This window comes from Nicotiana sylvestris, chromosome 6 (genome assembly GCF_000393655.2).
Source record: "Nicotiana sylvestris chromosome 6, ASM39365v2, whole genome shotgun sequence".
Taxonomy (NCBI): domain Eukaryota; kingdom Viridiplantae; phylum Streptophyta; class Magnoliopsida; order Solanales; family Solanaceae; genus Nicotiana; species Nicotiana sylvestris.
In genome coordinates this window covers 26,535,091-26,561,982 of record NC_091062.1, presented here as the reverse complement: position 1 = coordinate 26,561,982, position 26,892 = coordinate 26,535,091, and the positions used below count along the sequence as shown (strand labels likewise).

Here is a 26,892-nt window from a genome sequence, read left to right as displayed (position 1 = left end):
AGGGGCAGCTGTAGACATGTAAATTTTGACCCTCCCCAAAATTTTACACATCTTAGGGTTTATATATTTCTTTTTGGTCTAATTTGCTATTTTTACTAGTTTGCACTCTTTTGCTCTATCTTATCTTAAATAATAAAAAATAAAAAACTACAAAAAGTATTTTTCCTTATTTTAGATAGTTGATATTTTGTATAGTTAGTTATACTCCTGAAAAATACAAAATAGCCTTGACATTTTATTTTCCAAAAACGATACGAAGAAATTTCAAAAAAATAATAATAATATATTTACTTATATATATCAAATAGTATTTAAACTACTTTAACATAGCTATCTTAATTTCTTTTTAATATTTCATGTTATTTAGATAAATAGTATTTTTAGTTAATCTTAGAAAGAATGAAAAAAAAAAAAACACAAAACAAACAAAGGGATTGAAACAAAAAACAAGAAAAGCAAAGAAATGAAAAAGAGTAACAAAGTTTGGAAAAAATGGAAGGAGGAAACTGAAGAAAGAAAAGGAACGAAAGAAATCAAAGGAATATTTTAGTGGTCCCCATTTTCCATCTTTCCTCCAAAATCACGTGCCCACCTAATAGAATTGGATTCCCTTTATTATTTTTCTAACATTTTCCTTTAGAGGGGGAACTACACATTAGCTTTCTCCCCAAGATATAGAAGATATAAAAACCATACAAAGAGAGAAGAAAGAACGCCTAAAAAAATCTGCAGAAGGCTGACAGGCAGCGCCGCAAATTCTAAAAAAGGACCCCCTGCTCGCCGTTCTTCTTCATTGTTGACGACCCAAAAAACAAAAACGCGTCGAGCATCTTCTTCTTTAGCAAAGAAGCAGCACCAATCCTGAGTTTAAAAACTCCAGCGGCAGAACCCCTCTACTCCACCCGCCATCACCTCCAGCCGAGCAACAACACCATGAACACCACCAAAATTGCAGCAAAGAGCAATCCAAAAAAAAAAGACTGAAAACAACCACCATTTTCAGATCTAAAATACCTCAAACCACCTCTGAAATAACTGGAGCTTGGTCGACTTTCTTGAGTCGGGTTCGAGTTGGGGGCAACAAGTGGGTTTCGTTAGAACTGTAGTATCGCCTGAGGTTTCCGCGATCCGAAAAGCTCCGTTTGAAAGCTGTCTGATAATTGAGTTGCTGTAATTAAAGTTCACAGTCATCTACATAAAGATTCAACTTCTTTCTATTTTATTTCCTCTTCAATAATTTGGGTCATCGTATTTCGGTTTAACTTCAAGTTTTAGAGGATTGAACTTTGTTTATGAGTGCTTATGTTTAGTTCATCATTTTACTTGGCATCGTTGAAAATACTGAACGAGTATCGAGTGTTTATTTCAAATTTGTGGATCACAGAACTTTTATTTTGGTTTTGTATATATTTATTTATTTGTTTGTTGGGTCCCAAAATGATAATATACACTTATCATAAATTTTGCAAGTAAAGTATTAAGTTGTCAAAGTTGTTTTCAATCATATCGTCCATTTGTTTGATAGCTCCGTTTTAATGATACGCGTATGGCTTGAAGCGAGGAACCCTCTGTTGACGGTGTAGCAATTATATGTATTCACATACTATTGTTTTAGTCATTGGTCTTATCTTCCCTTATTTTGAATAGTTTATTTTATTTGCAACTTCTTAAATGATAATTTTTTTAATCTGATAGATAATCTCTTTAATTACAATAATATCTAAATGTCACACTTATTCACAATACATCCATAAATCACAAATGATGTAGCTGACTTTGGGCACGATTTAATAAACCATTGTGACTATGGGTACAGTTCCCGTGATATAGTTACGATGCCTAATTCCAAATTCGGGTGTGCATTTCATGTGACCCAACTCCAAATCTTAGCAACGTTAAATAAAATGTGTCTCAGACTGCGGGTGTCTTTCATGTGGCGTGGTCCAAAGATGTGTTTTAGATGACGTTGAAGTCTTCCCTAAAATATTTGAAAGCGGTTAATAAGTTAAAAATTGCACCATAGGTTTAAAACATGTATTAAAATCAGATAATAGGCCAATTGTAATAGTTTAAGCGACCGTGCTAGAACCACGGAATCCGGGGGTGCCTAACACCTTCCCCTGGGTTAACAGAACTCCTTATTCAGAATTTCTGTTCGCGGACTGTAAAACAGAGTCAATCTTTTTCTCGATTCGGGATTTGAACCGGTGACTTAGGACACCATAAAATTATCCCAAGTGGCGACTCTAAATCTTTAATAAATAAATCCCGTTTCGATTGTCACTTAAATTGAAAAAACTCCCTTATATACCCTTTTACGGGGGTGTAGGTAAAAAAAGAGATGTAACATATATAATTAATATTTATTTTGTATAAGATGTATATAAAATATAATATTAATAAATGGCGTGGTAAGTAATTCCAATTTGGAATTGGATTAATTCACGTGCAATTAATCCCACTTGGAATGGGATTAATAGTTTATAAATATGAAAACAACTAATTCCAATTTTGAGTTGGAACAATCACGTGAGTGTTCGGCAAAACCCATTTGAATGGGATTCGAATTTTTGTGGAAAAATTATACAAAGTTTATTTTTGGAATAAACTTACCCTAAGTAAATCATTACCTCATCCAAATAGGAAAAGGGTTTATAGGTGATGCTATATAAAGGGTGATGAAGAAAATTTGCCGGATTATTATTAATTCTTGAGAAGAAAAACACTTTGTGAAAGTGAGAGTACAATACATAGCAGTGTTTCTTGTTCTTCTAACATTGAGTTGAGATTTTTGAGAAAACTTTCAACACAATATTTTTCGTTCAATTTGTTCGCGAGTTTCGTTGATCAAAGAGTTGATAGCAAGGATCGGTCTCGGTGTGGATACGCATAAAGTCTTCGCACTATCGAAGAATTTGAAACGAGACTTTCTTAACCAGATACGTCTTAGATTCGATCTATTGACATGTAAATAAATTTTAAACACGAAAAGATCTGCTTAGGATTGTTATTGTCTTCCGCTGCGTGTTATGAACATCTATACGCAATCCTTCAAGAACTAGGTGGAGCTTTTTCCCGCATAATTAGCACAGAGTACTATATGAAGAATATATAAAAAATGCACTGAATCTCAGTTTTATTCAGGTATAACTTCAATTATCATTTTTACTCGGTAAACTAAGGAGCATTAGTTAATAAACATGACGAGTTATATGAAGAGATAAATATTATGTTGTTACTGTTAAACGAAGGCAAATGACACTTACAAAGTTGCAATATAATTAACACAATAGCGACATCGTAAAATATGAGTATGATTCTAATTCACTTGATTCCTCATCCAAATAACTGAACCATGAACCCACCCATACATCCTCATTAGCATACTTGTGCAAAAAAAAAGAAATACAATCCATGTGTATTGGAGAAATGAAATATTTACTGCTTCATATAGATATATAAGCGTCTAAATCATAAGGGCAATAAATTTTGAAAGAGAACGAAACTAAACGGTGCAACTCTTCCGGAGCGAATAATGATTGTCGCTTACTCTATTGTGGATTCTTCTATGGTTGTAGGATGATGGGTTAGGAATGGCTTTCTCAGCCAGCAGCCTTAGATTGTTTTAAAGAATCAGCATCATGCACGTCTAGAATAAATAACTAATTGTGGATTTGTGGTCTGAGAATTCCAACTTTTATGCAGATGAAGTAGGTTAGAACATCATAGTAAAGAAGTCTCGCATACATACAACCAACGTAAACCGGTGACCTAAATGATAGGTTCCAATTTCACATAAAAAATACTCTACTTATCTTTTTGAGTCTTGCATAATCATAGCGATATGATTCATTTTTAAAGGAATGAAACTAAAAGGTGCAACTCTTCGAGAGCAAATAACTGACGTGACTTCTTTCAGTTGGTACGATTCCATTGCGTTAGGTTTTTTTTGGATAAGTATGATATTTTGGTTATTTAGAAGGACATTTAGGTAATTTAACTTTTAGCTTTTGAGGTTCTCACTTTTATAATAATACTAGTCTCAGCGTTGCACGTGTATTTAATCTTATTTTTGACATAAAAACATAACAAAAAGAGTTGATAATTTTTAATATACATATATATTGGAAAAATATTTGATTTAGTAATAAATTACAAATTAAAATATACCAAAAGATCCAGCATTATCGCCTAACTTTAAAAGACCTTTGATGAATAAAATCAAAAGACATACTCTCCAATTAACTGTATCTCTATGCATCTAGCAATCTACTGTGAAATAAACTTTGATATATCTCTCTTTTGAAACTTTGATGGCTTCTGTAGATGATGCTGGAACCAGCATTCTTTAATCAATTTTTTCTTATCTGTGTCGGCCTACAACTGTAGCATAGATTGACACACTAACGACAATGCTTGTCTCAACAAATATAACTTCAAAAAATTAGATTAGTTCATGATTTATTTCACTATAAAAGTGCATTAATCTTTTTCAACTTTATTTTTTTATTAGTTGTTGAACATTGATCTTCATTCTTTCTTTTCCTCTTCTTTTTACGTATTGTTACAAATTTATCTTCGTCCACAACTGCAATTGCATCAATATTTATAAGTTCACGTATTTCTTGAGAAATTAAACTCCTTAAATTTTCACTTATCTTATCAATCGTAATAAGGAAAGTTATTTTTTTAATCATTATTTAACACTAACTTGCGATAGTACTTAGATTCTTCCAATCACATCATTCAAAAAATCTTATATTAGAAGTTAATTTATGTTTAAAAAATTTTTATTCAAATTTTGATTAAAATAATTTCAAACTATTAATAACTAAAAATTTAAATAAATAATTTTTTGACCTTCTTAGAGTTTAAGTGAATGTAATCTTTAATATTGCAACCTAATGAATAATTTACAATATAAAAAAGTATAATACAGATTTACCATTCTCCATCATAAACTTCAAACCTTAAATAATATTTAGAACATGTAGATAAATAAATTCATAACTCTTTTTTTCATGAAATAAGTAAAATGCATCTTACCTTCAATATTTTCTATGTTATAATTGCAACTATGAAAATCTGATTATCTCACACCACTACCGCCTTGATTATAAAAAACGTTCATAAAAGCCCATTTATTCTTTTAGAATACTGTACTTTGTCACTGCAAGCATTTCTCTGGTGATGCTTCGCCAAACAGTGAAGGCCATCTAAATTCTAGAACTCAAATTTGTATGCATCTCATGAATATATGAACACCAAAATCAAGTCTTCCGCCAACAACAACAACAACAACGACCTAGTATAATCCCACAAGTGGGGTCTGGGGAGGGTAATATGTACGCAGACCTTACCCCTACCCCGAAGGGTAGAGAGGCTGTTTCCAGGAGACCCTCGGCTCAAAAAAAGCAACAGGAGAGATATATTAGTACCATAAAAATGCATAATAAAATAACAGCAATATAAGAGATATGAAATACATAATACGAAATACGAATTAGATGGCTGGTATAGTAAAAACTAGCATGTAAAGCCCTGCATCAATAGACGACCAATGATATTCTTAGTCTAACTCCTAACTGGCTAGTGTCTCTCTATTGCGCTGTAGAAATATTCACAACTTTCCCCTAACCTACAACCTTAATGCTCGACCTCCATAATTCCCTATCAAGGGCCATGTCCTCAGTAATCCTAAGTCGCGCCATATCCTGTCTGATCACCTCTCCTCAATACTTCTTAGGTCGCCCTCTACCTCTCCGCGTGCCCACTGCAGCAAGTCGCTCACAACTTTCGTCCTGCTCAACTTGAAACCTTTAGACTCAAGAGCATGTCTCCAAATCTCTAGCCTCTCGTTGACGCCGCCCCATGTCTCGTCAATTAGAATAATGTCATCAGCAAATAGCATACACCATGGCACCTCCCCTTGAATATGATGAGTCAGTGCATCCATCACCAGGGCAAATAGGAATGGGCTGAGCGCAGACAAGTCTTCTGCCAGAAAGGATAAATGTATTCTATCACCTTGAACGTGACTTCAATATGTTACGAATATCAAGTACTTCCTCTATCTTATAATTTTTTATGTGCATATAGTTTTAACAGTCAATTTTGGCAATGTTCAATATAATCATACATAGGTTAATTTGCTTTTTCTGAGAAAAATTTATGTTCTTAACAAAATATTCGAAGAATATTGTATGTTAATTGTTCCATATAAAAATTCGTGTAACTCTTTTTTATCCCTGTATTTATTTAGATAAAAGTACAACACATGCGATGGAGGAAATATTTGTTGAATTAGGTGACTTTTCAAAAAGAAATTTTGCAAGAACACAAATTGAAATGAAGTGAGTAATAGAAATTCAATATGTGCGATTAATGTCAACTTACGGATGTTAATTGTCAGACCTCCTTTTTCACCCGCGCCACCGCGAAGGGATGCGGAAGGGAGTTTTTTCCAATTAAAGGACAATCGAAACGGGACTTATTATTTAAGGATCAGAGTCGCCACTTGGGAGATTTATGGTGTCCCAAGTCACCGGTTTTAATCCCGAATCGAGGAAAAGAATGACTCTGTATTACAGTCTGCGCACCAGAAATCCGAATAAGAAATTTTGTTAACCCGGGAGAAGGTGTTAGGCATTCCCGAGTTCCGTGGTTCTAGCACGCTCGCTCAACTGTCATATTCGGCTTGATTATCTGATTTTATACAATTATGAACTTATGTGCAAACTTTAAACTCTTTACCGCTTTTATTATTATTATTATTTTAACAGAAAATTACAACATTGTGAAAAAACGTATCTCGAACCACGCCACATCAATGTACCCGTGGTTATCGACACATTTCGACTCTGTTGAGATTTGGATTTGGGTCATATAAATGTGCACCCGAGTTTAAGAAAATAAATTGTTAAAGGCGCGCCTAAAGCGACTAGCGTATCATTATTTTGGGTAAGGCCGTGAAATTTGCTAAACGACCGATCCCGAAGTCTATATAATTATTAACCATTTATTGAGGGCCCCGCAACTTGTGCGTTTTATTGGGCGAGTCTCATCTTCATTTATTTTAAAAGGATAATCCTAAAGTGCCTACATTTTTTCTATTAAATTTGTCTCTAAAAAATAAAAGAGAAAAAGGTCTTAATTTATTTACATGCTTACGAGTTGTTAAATTAAAAAAAAAACTTGGCAATCTAATTTTAATCATAGACCATTTACATGCTGAAATTAACCAATAGTATCTAGCTAAACAATATTCCTACAAGTTCCGAAACGGTCTATTCGTTTAATGAGCTAACTGTTGAATGTTTAAGAATAGTCTAAATCAGCTAACATGCTTTTTGAGACATGATAATCATCCAACAGTAGCGAACTAACTGGACAGAGTTACTACACCATTTATTTATTTTTTAGGCAATACATAGACAGTTCGTCCACTAAGCTACTGTCAGATGTTCCATTATATATATTAAACAACTACATGATTCTGATTAGAGGAAGCTAAATAATGTATATATACAAATAAAATTCAGAATATAACTAAGATAAATTCAGAACTTCAACTCTTCATTTCATATTCATGCTTCATGTTTCAGTTTACAGTAACCAGTGTGTCAGTTGTGTACCTGATATTAGAAGCAAAAGAAAAGGAAGATCAGCAGGAATGCAGTAGAATACAACAACAGCAACACCCAGCAACAGATTTAAAAATCGAGCAAAAATCCGGCAACAACCAGTGAAGTAGTAGCAAATAACCAACCAAACTCAAGGAAACAAATCAAATGAAAATCCTGAAACACCAACAACAATCAACGGGCAGAAACAAAGTAAATTTTTTTTAGATTGAAAGACCAGTTAATGTTTAACCTTTAAATCTTGACCCCTATGTATATCCAATGTATGCAGATTGTATATCGGACATATACTACTCTCTCTTTCGAATATCTTTCGAAATGTTTTCTCAATATTCCGCCAATCCCCTATCCCCTTTCAATATTTTCGGAATCCTCTCAATATTTTCCAAAATTCTCCTCCTTTCTTCCAATATCCAGGCCCCTTATTTATAGTCAAACTTCAAGCATTTAAAATTAAAATCCCACCATCTTCCACCCATCCCCCTTTAACTTCCACTACTTAATATTTTGTCCCCTACTATATTAAGCAAATATATTAGTTCTCACTAACACATATCTTTTCTTTATTTAATTTTATTATTCCCCACTACCGCATGCTTTGTCCCCCACTATATTAAACAATATATTAATTCCCCACCATTATGTCTTGTCCCCCACTACGTATTAAAAAATGTATTAATTTAATACTATTAGTACCTAGTGGACGAAACACTCAGATTAAATAATTGTTCAAATTTTCAATTCCAAAAATACCTCTCTGAAATTACCAAAATTACCATTCTACCCCTGAAAATACTACAATTTACCATTCTACCCCATCAGCTATAACCAATTCACCTAATCAATTCTAACCAAAATACATCAGCTATAACCAATTCCTAATCAAATTCAAACTAAATGATGAACAACAAAGAAACAGGTGGAATTATTTTGACTGAACAATATTTTTTTTAACAACAAACCTACTTTCATATTCAACAACAATAACAAACAAGTATATTCAAATCACTAAATTCGATCATCAATCGAACTTCGAATTAAATCCAACAATATTACAACAAAGATGAATGATTCAAACTAAATCAAAAACTAAAAACCAACACATAAACACTCACATTAAATCACTTGATTAAAAACGAATTTCAAACAAAAAATGAACACGAATAATATCTAACACAAACAAAGACCTGGGTTCGAATTCAAACCAACCTATCGGAACACGAACATAACCATAGAACGAAGAAAAAGAGGGGAAGATGAATTCACTGAACGAAAAACTAAAAGAAAAAGAGAACGGAAACCTACTAGTTTGAAGTCCGGGTTCGAACGGAAACTCAACGCGCCTGAACAAACAACACTGTTCTCAACCCATTTTCGTTTCTTTTGACGCAGTGACGATCGAGTTCATGGCTGGACGTAGCAGAAGCGATGATGGTCGCTCATGGCTGGACATAAGGTTTTTCCGGCGAGTTGGGGTGTTGAAGATGTGATAGTGGAGCTGGTGTTTGGAGTTGTTTTCATGGTTGTTGTTCATTGGTTGAAGGAAGATAGACGACAGGGCAGCTGCTGCGTCCATGGCGACGTGAGGTGAAGCAGAAAACGGTCGTTTGGAGGGTAGTCACCGTGGTTGAGCTTGGGACGAAGAAGAAGGAGCAGTAACGCAGCAGCACTGCTGCTCGTTAATGGCGGACGGGGGAGGGCAGCAGATGAAGAAGAGGCAGCAGCGATGGGGAGGTCGTTTGGGTTGTTCGTTTGTTGCCATTGGTTCACGATGGAGAAGAAGACGAAGCTGGAGGCTTGGGTGGTCGCCGGTTGCTCGAATGGGGATGATGATGAAGAACGAACAAGGGAGGGCAATGGGTGGTAGGCGGGCATTGCAGTAAGGTTTGGGTGGTTTTAGGGTTGGGTGGTTAGGGAGAAGAAGAAAAGAAGGGGGGTGAGGTGTGACGGCTAGAGAGTTTAGGGTGTGTTTAGGGTTTGGGTTGTTTGGTTGAGTGAAAAGAATGAAAAAAATCTAAAAAATCAAAAGGGATGGGGTGGAAATGGGCCGGGTCAAGGGGTTTTGGGTTGGGTAGAGGTGTTTTGGGCCTAAATTTAGAATTGAATAAGAGGCCCAATTCCGATTTTCTTCTATTTTTTGTTCTCTTTTCTTTTACTAATTAATAAAACTAAAAATGCTAAAATTAAATTATAAAAACCAAAAATTATCTTAAAATACTAATTAACTCCTAATAATAATTATCACACAAAATTAAACATCAATTAAAATAAAATCACACAATTTGGACATTAAATGCAAAAAATACATATTTTGTGATTTTCCATTTTTGTATAACAAACTTGATTACTCCTAATTGTAGAATTAAATCCTAATGCAAATGCGACATATTTTTTGTATTTTTTTATTACTTTAACAAATAAACATGTCATACAAAAAATGCAAATAATACAAGGAAAATAACAGAAAATTCACAACAATTGCAAACAAATTAAAATTGTTTTATTTTGAATTTTTTGGGAGTAATTCTCATATAGGGCAAAAATCACGTGCTTACAGCTGCCCCTCTTTGTCCGAAGACACGAAGAGTTTTCGTGCAAAGATAAAGTGAGCGATTTTTGCCCATCCGAGTACTCCGTGTGAAGTATTTTTTTGAAAAAGATTTAACCGAACCTTTGCTTCAAAGGTTTCCTACATATCCCTGGCTAGAAGGGAATCAGGTTAATATAGTTCGGGAAGTTTTGGTAGCTGGGACTACCATGGAACTGCAATTTTGTCGTTACTGTTGATGCATGCTGTTGCTACTACTTTTCGATCTCCTTATTACATCGTGCCAAAAGAAAACAAGAAGCTAGACTTAAACTAGGATTTTTTTAAAAATCTTATCTATCTACGACTTGTTCTTGTTGCCTTGCTTTCTTGTCGGGTTGTGTTTCCTCCGGTGCTTTTTCTTCCGAAAATTGCTGGGGATGACACTGCCTTTTTCTTTTACAAGTGTCATCATTTTGTTCGGTCTGCTGGGGATACTGCTCCCTTCATTAAAGCTTGTTATGTTGGGGATTTTTTGTTGTAACCCTAATCATTACTGACTTCTGAAAGATGACACAACCTCCACTCTTCAGGCGGGATCCTGACTTCTTCAACTTAAAAATATAACAACCTCCGTTCTACAGGCGGGCTCCTGACTTCAACAACAACTTAACAATAATTCAGCCTCCATTCTCCAAGCGGGCTCCTGACTTCTTCAACAACTTTGAAAAATAAATCATTTGGCAATGATTTATGAAAATATATATTTTGGCAATATTTATACAAGCAGGACCACTCGGGTCGAGACCAATTAAATGTTCTTTTGAGGAAGGATTAAATTCAATATCCTATTCGAGGGCGGATGGACCCATCATATCCTATTCGAGGGCGGATGGACCCATCATATCCTATTCGAGGGCGGATGAACCCAAAATATCCTATTCGAGGGCGGATGAACCCAAAATATCCTATTCGAGGATGGATGAACCCAAAATATCCTATTCGAGGGCGGATGAACCCAAAATATCCTATTCGAGGGCGGATGAACCCAAAATATCCTATTCGAGGGCGGATGAACCCAAAATATCCTATTCGAGGGCGGATGAACCCAAAATATCCTATTCGAGGGCGGATGAACCCAAAATATCCTTAAGACTTGAAAATGTCTTACCTCGAATACTTGCTGGGGATAACACTGTTGGGGAATTATTTACTTACCTGTTGGGGGGGTAAAATGTTATCAGCTGGGGATAACGCTGTCGAGGCTTGGTGCTTTTCCTTGTGGCATGTTTTTCTCCATTAATAAGATTTCCTTTTTCCTGCTTCAAATCAAAGAAAATTTGTTAGTTTTAAGACATGGTGAGTGGTCGTGCCACTTCTGCTGGGGATGGTTTTCCCTTTTTCCTTTCCCTGCTTTGCTACAAAACTTGTTGGGGATGATATTATTTGCTAAGGATGATACTCCTTTTCTCTTCTTTCCCCGCTCTGTGTTGTCCGACCATTGTGGAACTTGGTCGAGAATCTGTCAGAGTTGTTCCTGTATCTCGCCATTCTGCTGGGGATCCCCATAACCTTTTTAACTGTTGCTTTTCCGTTTTCCTCCAACTTCCCCTGAAAATTTAGTCCTCTTGGGATCTAGACCCATTTATCATTTGGTCTTGTGGCCAACTTCTTTTCGTTTTATCGCCTTATCTCTGGCTTGTCCTATTCGCATTTTGCTTTGCACCATTTTGGCAACTGGTAGTAGACTCTGAAAATCCTTTTCAAAAATAAACTGCTGAGGAGGTAAAGTCTTTAAACCAAGAAATGAAAAAGTGATCATTTCAAAAAATAGAAAAAAAAAGAAATCTTTCTGAACAAATGCTGGGGAAAAAAGAAAGAAAAGAACTTATCTGAGATATAACCGATCCCAACGATCATGTCGTGCATTTCTGATTGATCAACCCATTCTATTTGTATCAATCAATCTTTCGGATGGCCTCATTTTGCTGGGGATAAACAGGCATTCAACTCTTTGCCAAATGCGGATCGTTTTCGCCAATCTTGTCTTGTCGCCTCATAGTGCCCTTCTAGGGGTTTTCACTAATAAGACTCTCTCATTTCTGTCAACTCTCGTCGCCTTACGGTGCCTGTGAAGGTTTCCACCAATAAGACTCTCTCATTTTATTTCTCTCATCTTTCGTCGCCTTATGGGGCCTATGAAGGTTTTCACCGATAAGACTCTCTCATTTTATTTTATTTTTCAGCTGGGGATTGGAGTGCTGCCGATATAACTCTCTCTGTTGGGGATTCTTTCGGCTATCAATTCATTTCCAGCTTATGATATTCTTCTTAGCTGGGGATCAGAGTGTTATTCCCGACTTCCGTTTGCATGACTTTGCACTTTTCGGATACTGATCGGGAGGTCTTTTTTGGACATCAATATGGGTTTTTGTGTATGGTTAAAAGAAAAGGGGTAACAAGAGGTTAAAAATAATTTTGACGGGTAAAACATTACAACTCTTGGAATCAACTTTCTTTCCCAAAATTATAAACACAAACTTCTGCCCCAGTTTTTCTTGCTTGGGGATTTTTTGTTTTTTGTTACACTATGACCGAGTCGTGAGGCGCCTACGTATCCTTCTTTGAGGAATCAGGTCAAACGTAGTTCCCAATTCCTTTGTTTTTTTTTCTTGTGACTTTTCTTTTGTCTTTATTATCATTATTTTTTCTTTTTCTTTCATTTTCATTACTGATTCCAAAAGGAGGGGTATGAAAGAATAAATAAGGCTCAAAAGGGGAAGCAAAGGTTAAAGTGTTTGGATAGAAGAAAGAATTGCCTCTGTCATTTCATTCTCCGATAAATACTAAGTACAAACAAACAACAATTACAATTACAAGAAATCATACATAATATCGCTTAACTGCGTCAGAATTGATAGCCATGTCGATGCATTTCCCTTCGATATCTATTAAACATAAAGCGTCATTGGGCTTGCTTTGTTCAGATTGCGATAATCAACACACACCCTGATTTTTCCATCTTTTTTGGCCCTGGCACCACATTAGTCAACCAATCAGGATATGGAGCGACCCGAATAACCTTAGCATTCAACTATTTGGTTACTTCTTCCTTAATCTTCACACTCATGTCGGTTTTGAACTTCCTCAATTTTGCTCGACGGGAGGAAATGCCGGGTCAGTGGGCAATTTGTGAACCACTAGATTGGTGCTTAAACCCGGCATGTCGTCGTATGACTATGCAAAATATTTTTGAATTCAATAAGTGCTTTGATTAGTTCTTCCCTGATGTTTGGTTCAATGTGGACGCTTATCTTAGCTTCCCTGATATCATCCGCATCCCCTAGATTGACGACTTCCGTGTCATTTGAGTTGGTTTTTTTTTTCAAATTGGCTCAACTCTCTGTTAATTTCTTCGAAGGCTTCATCCTCATCGTATTCCGACTCATCATCACAATCTTGTACTATAAGTTTGAAATCATATTGATTTTTTTAGACTAGGTTGAAGATCCGTCGCGCATGCCATGTCATTAGAACCAGTATAAAGAGAACTGTTCAGAAGAGAAAAAGAAGAAGAAAAATTAAAAAAAATAAGGAATGAAGAAAAAAACTTTCACTTTATTAAAATACGGGATAGCAAGGTTTCACACTTTGGCGAGCATAAAAAGAAATCTGGATTACAACCCTGGAATAATCAGACAACAAGAAAGAAAATCAGAGCCCACTACCAAGACTCCCTTCGGATAGGAAGAGGAGTAGCCATTCAATTGTTGATTTTTGCTTTCAGCCCCACAAACTGTACATCTGCCCCAATGGACCCTTTTCCCAATACCATAACTGGCTTGTCATCTAACTTTTCCAACTATGCCACCGCTTTTCCACTGGTCGACTTTTCTTTGAACCGGCACATATCATCATCACTGTTTGTGAGGGTTTCTTTAGCTCCCCTCCTTCATGCACTAGCTCGATCATGTGGGTTTCATGGTGTGCCGGCAACGGGTTCTGATTGATGTTGGGTGCCTCTGGTGTCTGAACCTCAAGCTTGTTGGTGTCAATAAGATTTTTCACTGCATGTTTCAACTTCCAACATTTCTCGGTATCATGTCCCGGGGCATTTGAGCAATATGCGCACCTTTGAGAAAAATCAAGCTTCTTTGACAAAGGGTTTGGCATTTTTATCTAAATCGGCTTCAACATGTCCAATTGCTTCAACTTTTGGAACAAACCGGCATATGATCCTCCAACAGGGGTGAAAGCCTTTTTTTTCCAGCAACCTCTCCTTCTTAAATGCTTGATTGGGCCGGAAACCTGATCTAGAGGGCTTTCGGTAGGCTCGTGAGGGTGGATAAGCATTTTGTGGAGTTGGGTACTGGGAAAGTGAAGAATGTTTTTGGGAGTACCGTGTAGAGAAGTAGTGTTGGGGAGGGGAGTAGCGTTGACGAGTGATGGAGCTACTCGGGTGGCTGGGAAAGCTATCATAAGTGGGTTGAGATGGAGAGTATAGGGGATCATCCGTTATGGTGTTGGATGCTTGGGTAAGGACAGAGTTCAAGAAGCTAGGCGGTGGTGGGGGTGGTGCTTTCCCAGTCATCCATGCCTGATACATGTCTGTCACATGTTGTCTCAACATTTTTACTTCTTCTACCAACCCATAGTCCTGTTCAACCAACCGCTTTCGGGCATCGCTACCATCCCACTTAGCTCTGTTGTTCTCTGCCATTGTCTTTTGTCTTTGTGTTGCAGGGAAGCGTTACTTTCAGAACCACAACCAACCACCTTTCTAAAGATTGAAAAGGGAACAAAAATGAGAGCAACCGGTTAGCGTTAGGGTTTTTCACAGATAGGAAAAACACACATTGAGGATGCAATGCAACTAGGCCGTTAACCCTTTCTATCATGCATTTGCTTCAGTTACGTGCGTCATCCCGGCTTATTTTATTTGTGCCTCTTTCGAGTGTTTCAGAAACCTCTCTTTTTCTTCTTCTTTTTTCTTTTTTCTTTCTCTCTCTCTCTCTCTCTCTCTTTTTCTTTTCTTTTATTCACTTTCTTTTTTTCTTTTTTAGCGGTGGTCGAACCTTATGTAGATTGCCTACGTATCATGTCCCCGCATGAATCAGACCTTGCGTAGTTCGGACCAATAAAAGATAAATAATAATAAAATATTTTTTGGAATTTTTAATTTTCATAATAAAACAAACTTGATTACAAAAGTTTTAAAAACTGACCATACTGACAGACTTTGACAAAAGACAACAAACGGTCTCGAAAATCAAATAACTCGCATACTCTAATCAAAGAATTACAAACGCAAAAACAAACAGCCAGATTCCTTCCCCTATATGCCAATTTTAACCAAATGGTTGTTTTTGGCCCCTTCTCAATTTCACATGAATTTTAAGGCCGGGAAGGATTATTTTACGACTTTTCACAAACTTGTTCGTTCTTTTTACGATAATATCCCTTCGACAACTGAAAGATACTCTAAGGATATCTCGGCAAGAACGGTTTTAAGACATCACCGAAGCCGGGCCGACTTATTTTAACTAAAAACCAAAACGGTATTCACTTGACCATTGACTCTTTTCTTGTTTTTCAAATAATAAAAGACCTGGTTTTGCAAACACGGCCTTTCAGTGCCTCAGGGACGAAGATTTTAAGGCTGTGAGGGTCAAAAATCAAAACATGACCAAAGGTGGCTGTTTATGCAAAATCAGCCTTCCGGCGTCCCGTTTGGGAACATTCGGCTAATTTTGACAAAACGGCATGACCCAACTTATTTATGACTCTCTTCTTGTTTTTTTTTCAAATTAGAATAAAAGACCCGGTATTGCAAACACGGCCTTTCAGCGCCTCGGGGACGAAGAATTTAAGGCTGTGTGGATAACCGGTCAAAATTCTAAAAGAATGACCAAATGTGGCCGTTTATGCAAAGTCAGCCTTCCGGCGTCCCTTTTGGGGACACTTGGCTATATTTGACATGAGCGGCATTACCCGACTTATTTATGACAAAAATTCGACATTTTTTGGCTATTTTTGCAAAGGAGAGGTTGGACCCGATTAGGGCTGCCTACGTATCTCACATCCGGTGAGAATCAAACCAGCGCAGTTCACCACATATAAACTAAACTTTGTAAACAATACTCTTTTCTTTTCCAATAAATCAAACTAAAAAAAAAATCAAAATTTTGGCAGGGTTTTGACACTACTTGGACATTGGTTTTATTTTTTCTAAAAAAAATAAGTAGTTATCTCCCTACACTACTATGTTTTTCTTTTCTTTTTTCACAATTTTTCAAAAATTTCTGATTTCAGAAACCGGTCAGCATGCGGATCTGAAGCAAATAAATGTGCAAAACAAACAGGATGCAGCAGGATGGTCTTTTTCATTTCAGGTTGCTTGTCCTAGACGGACCCAACCCTTGTGTTGAGTCCCCTAAGTCAAATGCAACATGATGCAAATAAGCGTTCCTACTAGGGATCCGGTCATGATGTTTTGTTATACTAGGTTTATCCTGGGTATATGTTCTAGACTATGTACCCGAGTGGACAACTCGAGTCAAGGAGGGGGCTACGTACCGAGAACCAAAAGGCCATCCGGCTTAGTAACTTGTCCGGCCTCTTTCTTATTTCGGGTATTGACACTAACAGAATAGGGAGTCTCGACCAGCAAGCACATCCCCGGAGGTAAGAAGAGAAGGGTTTCGACATAGTTTATATACAGTTCAGATAATATCAAAGCGGTAAAAGCAGCATTTAGCACATTAGGCTCAAACATGTAAAAATCAGATAAAGCCAAATATAACAATTTATTTAAGCTCGAATTCTGAACCCTGAACCAGAGATTCTGGGTGTTTGTCCCCAGCAGAGTCGCCAAAGCTGTCACACCTCCTTTTTCACCCGCGCCACCGCGAAGGGACGCGGAAGGGAGTTTTTTTCAATTAAAGGACAATCGAAACGAGACTTATTATTTAAGGATCAGATTCGCCACTTGGGAGATTTATGGTATCCCAAGTCACCGGTTTTAATCCCGAATCGAGGAAAAGAATGACTCTGTATTACAGTCTGCGCACCAGAAATCCGGATAAGGAATTATGTTAACCCGGGAGAAGGTGTTAGGCATTCTCGAGTTCCGTGGTTCTAGCACGGTCGCTCAACTGTCATATTCGTCTTGATTATCTGATTTTATACAATTATGAACTTATGTGCAAACTTTAAACTCTTTACCGCTTTTATTATTATTATTATTTAACAGAGAATTACAACATTGTGAAAAAACGTATCTCGAACCACGCCACATCAATGTACCCCTGGTTATCGATACATTTCGACTCTGTTGAGATTTGGATTTGGGTCACATAAATGTGCACCCGAGTTTAAGAAAATAAATTGTTAAAGGCGCGCCAAAAACGACTAGCATATCATTATTTTGGGTAAGGCCGTGAAATTTGCTAAACGGCCGATCCCGAAGTCTATACAATTATTAACCATTTATTGAGGGCCCCGCAACTTGTGCGTTTTATTGGGCGAGTCTCATCTTCATTTATTTTAAAAGGATAATCCTAAAGTGCCTACATTTTTCTATTAAATTTGTCTCTAAAAAATGAAAGAGAAAAGGTCCTAATTTATTTACATGCTTACGGGTTGTTAAATTAAAAAAAAAAAACTTGGCAATCTAATTTTAATCATAGACCATTTACATGCTGAAATTAACCAATAGTATCTAGCTAAACAATATTCCTACAAGTTCCGAAACGGTCTATTCGTTTAATGAGCTAACTGTTGAATGTTTAAGAATAGTCTAAATCAGCTAACATGCTTTTTGAGACATGATAATCATCCAACAGTAGCGAACTAACTGACAGAGTTACTACACCATTTATTTATTTATTAGGCAATACATAGACAGTTCGTCCACTAAGCTACTGTCAGATGTTCCATTATATATATTAAACAACTACATGATTCTGATTAGAGGAAGCTAAATAATGTATATATACAAATAAAATTCAGAATATAACTAAGATAAATTCAGAACTTCAACTCTTCATTTCATATTCATGTTTCAGTTTACAGTAACCAGCATGTCAGTTGTGTACCTGATATTGGAAGCAAAAGAAAAGGAAGATCAGCAGGAATGCAGTAGCATACAACAACAGCAACACCCAACAACAGATTTAAAAACCGAGCAGAAATCCGGCAACAACCAGTGAAGTAGTAGCAAATAACCAACCAAACTCAAGGAAACAAATCAAATGAAAATCCCAAAACACCAACAACAATCAACGGGCAGAAACAAAGTAAATCTTTTTTAGATTGAAAGACCAGTTAATGTTTAACCCTTAAATCTTGACCCCTCTGTATATCCAGTGTATGCAGATTGTATATCGGGTGTATACTACTCTCTCTTTCGAATCTCTTTCGAAATGTTTTCTCAATATTCCGCCAATCCCCTATCCCCTTTCAATATTTTCGGAATCCTCTCAATATTTTCCGAAATTCTCCTCCTTTCTTCTAATATCCAGGCCCCTTATTTATAGCCAAACTTCAAGCATTTAAAATTAAAATCCCACCATCTTCCACCCATCTCCCTTTAACTTTCACTACTTAATGTTTTGTCCCCCGCTATATTAAACAAATATATTAGTTCCCACTAACACATTTCTTTTCTTTATTTAATTCCATTATTCCCCACTACCGCATGCTTTATCCCCCACTATATTAAACAATGTATTAAATCCCCACCATTATGTCTTGTCCCCCACTACGTATTAAAAAATATATTAATTTAATATTATTAGTACCTAGTGGACGGAACACTCAGATTAAATAATTGTTCAAATTTTCAATTCCAAAAATACCCCTCTGAAATTACTGAAATTACCATTCTACCTCTGAAAATACTGCAATTTACCATTCTACCCCATCAGCTATAACCAATTCACCTAATCAATTCTAACCAAAATACAGCAGCTATAACCAATTCCTAATCAAATTCAAACAACAAATTCAAACTAAATGATGAACAACAAAGAAACAGTTGGAATTATTTTTGATTGAACAATATTTTTTTAACAACAAACCTACTTTCAGATTCAACAACAATAACAAACAAGTATATTCAAATCACTAAATTCGATCATCACTCGAACTTCGAATTAAATCCAACAATATTACAACAAAGATGAATGATTCAAACTAAATCAAAAACTAAAAACCAACACATAAACACTCACATTAAATCACTTGATGAAAAACGAATTTCAAACAAAAAATGAACACGAATCAAATCTAACACAAACAAAGACCTGGGTTCGAATTCAAACCAACCTATCGGAACACGAACATAACCATAGAACGAAGAAAAAGAGCGGAAGATGAATTCACTGAACGAAAAACTAAAAGAAAAAGAGAACGGAAACCTACTAGTTTGAAGTCCGGGTTCGAACGGAAACTCAACGTGCCTAAACAAACAACACTGTTCTCAACCCATTTTCGTTTTTTTTGACGCAGTGACGATCGAGTTCATGGTTGGACGTAGCAGAAGCGATGGTGGTCGCTCATGGCTGGACGTAAGGTTTTTCCGGCGAGTTGGGGTGTTGAAGACGTGACAGTGGAGCTGGTGTTTGGAGTTGTTTTCACGGCTGCTGTTCGTTGGTTGAAGGAAGATGGACGACGGGGCAGCTGCTGCGTCCATGGCAATGTGAGGTGAAGCATAAAGGATCATTTGGAGGGTGGTCGACGTGGTTGAGCTTGGGACGAAGAAGAAGGAGCAGCACTGCTGCTCGTTAATGGCAGACGGGGGAGGGCAGCAGATGAAGAAGAGGCAGCAGCGATGGGGAGGTCGTTTGGGCTGTTCGTTGGTTGCCGTTGGTTCACGATGGAGAAGAAGACGAAGCTGGCGGCTTGGGTGATCGCCGGTTGCTCGAATGAGGATGATGACGAAGAACGAACAAGGGAGGGCAATGGGTGGTAGGCGGGCATGGCAGTAAGGTTTGGGTGGTTTTAGGGTTGGGTGGTTAGGGAGAAGAAGAAGAGAAGGGGGGTGAGGTGTGATGGCTAGAGAGTTTAGGGTGTGTTTAGGGTTTGGGTTGTTTGGTTGAGTGAAAAGAATGAAAAAAAATCTGAAAAATCAAAAGGGATGGGGTGGAAATGGGCCGGGTCAAGGGATTTTGGGTTGGGTAAAGGTGTTTTGGGCCTAAATTTAGAATTGAATAAGAGGCCCAATTCCGATTTTCTTCTATTTTTTGTTCTCTTTTCTTTTACTAATTAATAAAACTAAAAATGCTAAAATTAAATTATAAAAACCAAAAATTATCTTAAAATACTAATTAACTCCTAATAATAATTATCATACAAAATTAAACATCAATTAAAATAAAATCACACAATTTGGACATTAAAATGCAAAAAATACATATTTTGTGATTTTTCATTTTTGTATAACAAACTTGATTACTCCTAATTGTAGAATTAAATCCTAAATGCAAATGTGACATATTTTTTGTATTTTTTTATTACTTTAACAAATAAACATGTCATACAAAAAATGCAAATAATACAAGGAAAATAATAGAAAATTCACAACAATTGCAAACAAATTAAAATTGTTTTATTTTGAATTTTTTGGGAGTAATTCATATGTATGGCAAAAATCACGTGCTTACATTAATAATTGAGATGAAGCGAGTAATAACAATTCAATATGCGCGACAAATAACAACTTAGCCTTGATGATGGCATCACGATCGTCTCTAGATACCATGGCTTTCTCTGGAAGAGCATCACATCAATAAAGACAAAATATGTCCAAATGATGGCTTTTAAAGTTGGGGTCTTGATGCGTCCGCTCGGCAACTTTCTTGAATATGTGGCTTCTGTCAATTATATACTAAATGACAACATTTAATATATTAATTTATTAGAATATTAATTTTATTTAGAAGGATATTTTGATAATTCAACTTTTAGTTGTTAATAAGAATAAACACAACTTTTCAGAAAAGCCACTTAAATCAAAATATTTTTTTTCCTATTTAAATTGCTAATATATTATATATTCTTAAATATTTTTAGAAGTAGAATATTTAGATAATGAAAGGGCATTTTAGTAATTTAACTTTTAACTTTAGGGGTTTATGCTTTTAATATAATATAGATATAGATATATTATATATTCTTAAATATTTTTAGAAGTAGAATATTTAGATAATGAAAGGGCATTTTAGTAATTTAACTTTTAACTTTAGGGGTTCATGCTTTTAATATAATATAGATAGATACATAGATAGATATAGATAGACTAGTAAAGCAATATCGAATAGCACAATATAAACCTAATCCTCATGGGATGATATTATCTATTTATATCTTTAACAAACACGAGCTCCAGTAATACATCGATTAAATGCTCGTCAATTTCATGTGTACATTTCAACATATTTACCAAAATTTCTTGTAAAAACAAAAGAGAAGAAATTATTCCACTGCAACTTGGTTTATAAACAAGTTTTGTAGGGATTGTAATGCAATAATTAGCAAAAAGGACTAATTAATAATGCATGAATTCTAATGCATAAATTATTTTTTATGTATGTTTTAGAAGTTGGCTATACAATGAATAACTTAAAATTATGTTTGGTTTAAAACCACAAAAACATTGTTTTCAATTGTATACCGTTGGACTTGAGTATCCTGAAAAGAGGTTTGATCAGCAGAAGAGACTCAAAATCAAGGGCAGTTGTTGTCTTACACGTATTGTTATCTCATATCGCACTAGGTATGCAATGATGCATGAATTGATGTATAACTTATACAAGGATTAACTTGCAAAAATTGAAAAAGAATACCAAACACTGCAAGATAATTAAGTCCAAAATTCTATACATGATTATTTCTTCTAATAATCAACCAAAGGTCGTGAGTTGCTCTGATGGTAAGCGGTTGTGATTTCGAGTCTCCCCAAGAGCAAGGTGAGAAGTCCTTAGAGTGAAGGATGCCAGGAGTCTATTTACTAAGTGGGATTATACTGGGTTGTTGTTGTTGATTATTTCTTCTAATACATATAAAAGTTGTTCATGAAGCAGCATTAATGCCAATTCAACCAACACTAAGCCCTGGAAGTATAGAGATGAAGATAATAAGGAGCCAGAGTGATGAGCAAAAACCAACCATTATATTCCCTCTCTGCCGTCTGCCGAGATGTTAAACTCACCTACCCTCCACTAGAGAATTTGTCCAAGAAATACACCTGGAAGAACAATAATTGGATAACATGGTATTAGGTCTCATACTTTCCAGAAGGCAAAAATCCATATCCTCTGCTTCAGATTCATCTACCTCAGAGTTCCTTTCAAAGAATTTCACCACTTGTCTCGCGGTTGGCCTAGCTTTGGGGTCTTGCGTCGCGCATATCATGCCTAATTGCAATACCCCTAAGGCTTCCTCTTCATCAAATCCTTGATTACTCCTTAATTGATTATCAAAGGCATTACTCAATTCGCCCCATTTCATTAGTTCCCACAGCCAATCCACTAAAGGTGGCTTGCCTTCCTCTATTGGCCTCCTTCCACACATCACCTCCAATATTAGAACTCCATAACTGAACACATCAGTTTGCGTGGAGGCACGACCAGTCTTGACAAACTCTGGAGCCAGGTAACCCACTGTGCCTACAACTCGAGTCTCGTTAGCCACTTGACCATGATCATGCATTTTGGCTAGACCAAAATCACCAATTCTTGCATGCATTTCCTTGTCAAGTAGAACATTGCTAGCCTTAATGTCTCTATGCAACACTTTTGTCTCCCACTCTTCATGCATGTATAGAACCCCTGATGCCACATCTTTCAAAATCTTAATTCTATCTTCAAAACTCAACATGTTTCTCTCGTCACATTCGAACAACCTTTTATCCAAGCTCCATTTTCCATATAATCATAAACCAAAATCAGGCTGCCACTACCTTTCTTCCACCAGCCTCTTAATGCCACCAAATTTCTGTGCTTTAGCCTACCAAGACTTGAAATCTCAGCCAAGAATTGCCTTTCCCCTTCACTGTTTTCATGAGAAATGCGCTTTACTGCAACCTCTGAACCCCCAGCCAAAACCCCTTTATAAACCTTTCCATTACCTCCAATTCCTATCACATTTTCATCAGCAAAACCCTTTGTTGCAGCATCGATTTCTTGATAAGTAATCCTATGTGGCCAATATTCCAATTCCCAATCTTCTATACCCTCTTTTTTCCTTTTCATTCTCCTATTTCTCTTAATCAGAAACAATGAAGTGACTACAACAAGAAAGAAGAGTGACATTGTCATACCTGCAATAAATCCCTTCGATCGATAAACTGGATTAGAAAGCTCAAATGAAGGCAGCCCATGAGTGATCAAAGCATCACTTATCGAAAAATTCGAGTTACTAAAACTCCAACCTAAGATCTTGTGACCTTGAGCTTGACCTCTAGTAGATGCTGCGAACCCCACATACATATCATCCCCAAAAACTTGAGAAAGATTCAGAGGGAAATCCAATAAAGGTTGCTTAGGCCTTTTCATACCAACTGGTGCCATAGTCACATTAATGTGGAAATCTGCATAGTCAATCCAAACTTGGTAGTTTTTTCCATTAGTCAACTTTAACGTCTCGAAAGACATTTCATTTAGGCTACCATTATCATTATACTTAATGTACTTATCAGGCCAATAGCCTGCTTCATGAGCAAACACTGATTCAAAAGAATTGACATCAATTCCAACATGGTTATCATTTATGTCATTGAATTTTTGATCCTTGAAAACATCAAACTCAACCCAAAACACTTGGTTATTGGGAATATCTCCATTCACGAAACCTAAATTCGAATAAATAGCAGCATTAATACCTGTGTGTGGCATAAACAAGAAAACTATGCCACCGCCAAGTGTATTTGGTAGCCTGTCCCTGTAAGGTGCCATTGAAAAAATGAAAGATGTTGAAAAGGGAAGAACAAAAGATGAATTTGGGTTTTTTGTGACAATCTTTGAAGGGTATAGAGCACTACCATCTGAATAGAAAGGTGTGTCAATGGAAAGACTAAGTATTCCAGATTCAAATGTAGCATCCCCATACCTTGACATATCTGATGATATAAAGCCATTGAAGACAAAATCAATTGCTGAAGCTGATTGAATACTAGAAAGTATGGTTATTAGCAGGTAGAGAAGAAGAGTTTTTAGGTGTTGCTTCATTCTGAGAAAGAAATACATGTAACTCTCATGCAAGAAAAACTTATGAGAAGCAACTGCTTACATAGGAAAAGGGGAATATTAAAAGAATACATGGTCAAAGATTTGACAAAAAATTCAAAGAATAAAAGTAGCCCACCAAACCGTTTAAACTAAAAAATAAACAACAAATCTGACCGGCATTTATGTAAAATTCCAAGATTTTTCAGGACATTATAAATATCACAGGAAGAATAATCAACTCTTAGTGATTGTTTCAACTAAAAGGAAAAAAGGATAATGATCTGTATCTAAAGTCAAGGAACTAAGAAAATGACAACAAAGAAAGGCTGCGACACGCAACTGTGAAGATAAAGTTACTTAACTAATTAGTGAGAAGGTGGAGAAAGTAAAATGGCGGCTGCCAGCTTGAAGAAAAGAAAAGTCCACACAGAAAGTTTGACTCCTTTGGGGTGAAAAAGTAAAGCTTTGTATTTTCCTTTTTTTTTTTTTTTGGTCATGTAGATTTCATTGAAATAAACAAAAAGCAAAACAATTGGATACAAGGAAAAAACAAATTGAATAGGACAATATTCCACCATAAGCTGCAAAATGCAGAAGCTTTGTTCTAAAAACACAGTGGAAAACTGGAGATAATGTAAAAAAATAGGACAGCTAGAGAAATGGAATTAAAGCAATAAAGAACCCAAATAATTGCGAAACAACATCCCTACTGCAACTAAGTGCATACAAAAGCTTCATGTTCAAAGCTCAGATCTTAAGGTTTGCGCAACGCAATGTATTACCACTAAAATTTAACAAATTGTGCAGAAAATTGGAGATTCTTACACAGCATTCTGATACAGACACCAAAATAACACAAAAGCGCAAAATAAGTAAGTAGATGCACAATAAAATTTAAAGACCTAACTTCAATATATGAGTCTTCACAGTAAAATTCTCCAAAAACACCTAAATATCAAATCAAGCACCGTAAAAAATGTTTTCCTAGTGCTTTGATGGAGCAAAGCTAGAGCATTGAAGAACCTAAGTCGAAATCCTATTTTCTCTTCTCAAAAAGTTATCAGAGCTTTCACAAACTTGAATTTAAGTGTAGAAGACAAAATTAGTGCAAAATCAGAAAGGAATGACGGGTTGCATCACAGAAAGGAGGAGTTAAGATTTAAGAAAGCTCAAGAGAGAGAGAAGCACATTAATGAGAAAACAGTGCTTTACAAATCCCGAAGGGGAGAACAAAGATGAACAGTGGAGGAAAAGAATACGATTCAATGTAAAATGCAACTTTTTTATGTCACACGATCAAATCCAATAACATTGGGGTCCACAAATTTATAAAACAAAAAGAAGCTTCATACAATTAGTATAAGTTGAATGAGACACAAAATAAAATTTCTCTAATTCAATAAACACCGCAGCCAAGTAAGCTTGTATTTTCCAGAGGAAAAAAAGTTCCTTTTTTCGGTACGATATTAGTATGCACTAATACTATAAAAATATTTATATAATTATTGTAAAATACTTGTAACATAATTATAAATATTATGCACTAATAATATAAAAATATTTATAGAATTATTGTAGAATGTAGAATACTTGTACGATTTCAATAGTTTTATTTAACAAATATGGATAGATTAAAATAAAAAAGAACATAAAGTGGCAGATCAAGTTTACATTTATGGTAGAACTTTTACACTATTAACTATATAGCTTGTATCCTTGAGCATGGAAGAATTAGATTTATGTTTAATTTGGTGTAATTACTAGTTGGCAATATTTGTTTGATACGATATTTACTTGGTTAGCATGGAACTGAATATAATTGAAGGAGTGTAGTAACACTTTTTAATTCTCAAAAGGAAATAAAAATTAGTAATAATTACACTTGTGTAATTATAAGCTAATTGAACTTCTTTTTTTCAAATATATTATTAGTACTATCCCTTTTATTTTTTTAAATTTTTTTTATGGGAAAGATAATTATTTCATTAAACCAAAACGTTAGGCATTACAGTAGTAGATATGATCCTGCATTACAGTAGTAGATATGATCCTGTGGATCATTGATAGATCGTAATCCATGCATGGCATGCTGATTACCTAGAGTAGCAAGGTTTCTACAACAGTTAAAAGAAATTGTTTTAACAACACCCTCACCACCCCCTGTCTGCCAGCATCCTAGCCAGAACAAAAGGTAGGGAAAGAACTAAAATTCTACTTTATTTAATACTGGGATGGTTGTCGCATGCTTTGCTAGGGTATGGGCTACTTCATTCCCTTGCCTGAAGATGTGATGCATTTCCACCATGTCCATTTGTGCCAAAAGCAACCTGCATGAATTAATAATAGATTCGTAAGCTTTGCAACCTTCGTTAATGAAAGAGATTACCTGTGTAGCATCAGTCTCAATCTCCAATGGAAATAGCTTCTTGTTGTTTGTTATACAAAGCCCTTGGTAGAGTAACATTAACTCTGGGTATATTGGATTCTTTGTGAT

The 26,892-nt window shown here is 35.9% G+C and overlaps 1 pseudogene; it reads right to left on the bottom strand.

Annotated features, from left to right (window-relative positions):
• Positions 1-21,954: 21,954 nt before the first annotated feature.
• LOC104213624 (L-type lectin-domain containing receptor kinase VII.1-like) lies at positions 21,955-25,640 on the bottom strand (annotated as a pseudogene).
• Between the last annotated feature and the right edge of the window lie 1,252 nt (positions 25,641-26,892).